The following is a 4,109-nucleotide window of genomic DNA, read 5'->3' as shown; positions in this document are numbered from 1 at the left end:
TCGAACATCACTATTATCTTTTTCCTTTCAGGTGACCATCTACAAAGGACAAGGCCCCAGAGCCTTTAACAAGTGTGCAGAAGACAGGATTCTGGTGGGTACAGCTTTTCCAGTTGATGCCCGGCTTACTGTGCCTGCCAAATTTCCTTCTCCTTCACAGTTGTTAGGTGGTACAGGAGTTTTGCCCTCCTTTCTACCTGGCCACCCAGCTCTCCTCATGGGAAGGAGAAGCAATGCAGAAAGCATAGGAGCAAGCCAGTTCTGCAAGTTCTCCAGCTGAACTCTGTACATCCATTTCTACAGTAGGATGTTATTTCCCATAATCTGAGGAGATGATTACACTTCTATAGGGGAAAAGAGGGATTAGATATCCTTCTGCTATGGAAAGTTCAGGTACAAGGTACCCTGCCTCAGAGCTTAGAAGCTCCTAATTCTGTATGATTGCTTAGACTAAAAAAAAAACAACCCACAACTACGGCTGGTGAAATTGGCTCTGTAAAATGTCAGAGCAGACTCTCTAAAGAAGGGCTGCTCAACAATCCAGAGACACGTCACACATCCCTCAAGGCACACAGGAAGCATTTACATAACCAAAATACTTCAATTGCTACTATTATTCCACAGGTGTTGCTTTCTTTTGAAACACTGCAGTAGCTAGTAGCTATTACCTCAGAGGAGAGCAAAATAAAATATGTAGCTGACAGAAGCCGTACTTGCATCTGAGAGAGAAAGCTCAATGAACTGTCACAACTTCATTTGCCAGTTCTGCTGGAGCAGTTAGTTCCCACTACAGGAGGGTCCTGTGTCCAGATTGGTGTGTGTGTGTGTGGGGGGGGTGAAAACTGTGCATGCAAAACTCCAGACTCACTCTTGTCCCCTCGTGGATAACAAGCAATGCTGTGATGAAACTAATCATCCGGGCCTGCTCGTTCTGGCTTCCATCTTGGTTAGGAAACACAAACTGCTCTTGGTCTTTAGCTATTAACCCATGATGGCTCTTAGAGCCAGCTGCTGAAGCCAGGTAACCCAGGAACAGCTAGGGTTGCCAGCTTCAGGCTGGGAAACACCTGGAGATTTTGGGGTGGAGTCTCAGGATGGCAGGGTTTGGAGAGGAGAGGGACTTCAACAGGGTATAATAATGTAGAGTCCACCTTCCAAAGCAGCCATTTCCTCTAGGGGAGCTGATTTCTGTCACCTGGAGATTACTGGAGTGAGTGACTCCGCATGCCTGGACGCTGGGGGGCGCTACATCATTCTTGAGTGTGTATAGGCGCTATCTCCTTGAATGGGATGCCTCTCTTTGTCTTAACCTGGGAGTTGCCCTCTGAACCCTCACTGTTGTCCCTCACTCTCTGCACATGGCATTTCGTGGAGACAAATGTCCCTTTAAACTGAAACTGTCAGCAACTACCGGTAATAATGCCACAGTGTTTGAATATGCTGATGCAGACTGGGCTGGAGAAAGATCAGACCTAAGATCCACTAGTGGTTACATATTTTCCATTTGGGGATGGGGCTATAAGTTGGGCAAGTTGAAAACAAGAAATTGTGACCCATTCGTCTACTGAAGCAGAATTTGTATCCGCTTCCAAAGCGTGTAGAGAATTAGAACGTTACTGGAAGATTTTGGTATTAAGGGACCTTTGCCAGTTCAACTGCTAGATAACCAGAGTTGTATAGCCCTCCATCTTTCAGAAAGGAACACAGTGTGGACAAAGCACATTGGAATCAGAACCCATAAGCAATGTTCCCTCTAAGCTGTGGAGTCTTGTGAGCAAAAATTCTACTTTGTGAGCTTCTTTCTTGCTTTCGAACTGCTAGGTTGGCAGGAGCTGGAACTAGAGATGGGAGCTCAACTCCATCATGCGGCACCCGGGTCTTGAACCGCTGAACTACTGACCTTCCACAGCCTGCAGTTCAGCGTCTTAACCACTTGAGCCATCCCATAAGTAGGGACAAGGAATTCTCAAGCTATGCTACTGTCCCACCGAGAAAATTACAGACATATTTACCAAACCACTACCAAGAGAAGAATAAGAATAAGAGATTGGATTTATACCCTGCCTTTCACTAACTGAAGGAGTCTCAGAGCAGTTTACAATCTCCTTTCCCTTCCCCTCCCCACAACAGACGTCCTGTGAGGTAGGTGGGGCTAAGGCAAATACCAAGGCCTGTGGGATTAGGGTTGCCAGCCCTCAGGTCTGGGCGGGGGTTCCCCTGCTCCTGGGGGCTCCAATCTGGCCCCAGCCAGTGGGGGGTGCCCTGCCCCCAAGCCCCACCTCCAAACCGTGGCCACCCGCAGCCACCCCTCTCCCTCCCTACTAAAAGATTCAAAGGGTTTCAGCTGACTGGTGGGGAGGACGTGGCCTGCCGAGCAGCTGGAGGGCCCTTTAAATCTTTTAGCAGGGAAGGAGAGAAGCTGTCACCTGCCACAGCTCTGCTGGCAGCGGGGTGGGGGCTGTGGCGCACACGGGGCTCATTTCCCAGTGGCAATTTGCAATATACTTCTTGGCAGGGGTCGTTTAGTAGAAAAAGAGCTAGGGGAACTCATTAGCATACCTCATTAGCATATGCCACACCCCCTGACATCACCGGAAGTGTGTCATAAGGCCACACCCGCTGACATCACCGGAGGGGAACTGCGATCCCCCGCGATCCCCCCCGAAATGACCTCTGCTTCTTGGGAGATTACTGCACACAGTATCATCCTTCTATGACTGGGCAAAACACTGCTATATTAACCAAATATCCCAATAGAGATTAGTCATAATCCCAGTAGATCAACAACCACGATCTGGATTTTGGCACCCCTAGAAACAGCCCAAGACACAGTTTGTTGTTTTGTTGGTTGGATTATTTATATTGTATTTTTTCTTATTGCTGGAAGCCGCTTTGTATTGTTTGTAAGCATGGTAGCAAAATTGGAATAGAATAAATTGGTTGCCCTGCTAATAATCATTGGGGGCAGCTGGCGAGGGGAGCAAGTCAGTTAGTTCTCCTGGACATCACAGCTGTTTAAAAAACCATGGGTATGGTATCTTCATCCTAGTGGGCTGTCTGTTTGGCAGAGATGGGACTGCAGGAAATGTTTTGTAGTCAACTGTTTTGGATTTTATATGCAAAGTACTGGAAGAAAGAAGAAGTCCCATCAAAAGAAGAAATCATTTATAAATTATTCGAAGCGGTGGAAATGGACAAATTAACTTTACAACTTCAGGACAAAAAAGAAGAAATGCTTGAGAAAAATTGGTCAATTTCAACTTAACTGTTAATTTACCCTTTTCAGATTTGGAAACTGGTACAGGTGCAGAAATGTATGATTCCTATATCATGTAAAATGAAATAATGAGTACATGCTCCATGTTTGTTATATGGCCATCTTTCTTTTCTGTATCTTTTGGTTTGTTTGTCTTTCTTTTCTCTTTGTCTTTTTGGAAAACTAATAGAAATTCTTTTTTAAAAACTGTTTTGGATAGCAGATTCTAGAAGATGGTGCAGCTGGGAAGCTAATAGTATATACCCTTGGCCTTGGTGGGGGGGAGTGGCAAGGTTCCATATGGTTGAAAAAGCACGTGAGACCTTTCTATGAAAATCTCCACAAAGGACTGAGTTCCCATTCTCGGATTACTCCTGAATCCAGTTCTCTATCTTGAGAAGTGAGCAGGGGTGATGGTGACAAGGCCCAGGTGTCCAACTGACCAACCTTTGACTGGTTTATCAGTTGTGGTCATTCCAGAAGAATTGTTGCCTGTTTCTTTCTGGGACTAATTCAAAATGCTGTTTTTGGACTAGGATTAGGAGTGCCTCCACCCACATGGGCCTGCTGAGGCTCTGAGGTCAGCTTCTTCTCCAGATAAGATGCATGTGGGACAGGGCCTTTTCAGCTGTTGTCTCAGCACTGCAAACCCCTGTCAGGCAAGTGCATCAGGTAGGTTTGCTATCCTCTGTGTGGGCCTTGGAGATCTCCCAAAATTACAATAGATCTCCAGGCCCCAGGCTACAGAGATCTGGTCTTCTGGAGAAAATGGCTACTTTGGAGGGTGAACTCTATGGCATTGTACTGCACTGAGGTCCCTCCCCCAAACTCCATCCTCAAAATCTCCAGTCCT

Source organism: Gekko japonicus, unplaced genomic scaffold, assembly GCF_001447785.1.
Source record: "Gekko japonicus isolate JY-2015 unplaced genomic scaffold, Gekko_japonicus_V1.1 scaffold97, whole genome shotgun sequence".
NCBI lineage: Eukaryota > Metazoa > Chordata > Lepidosauria > Squamata > Gekkonidae > Gekko > Gekko japonicus.
Note: the sequence above shows the minus strand (reverse complement) of the source record.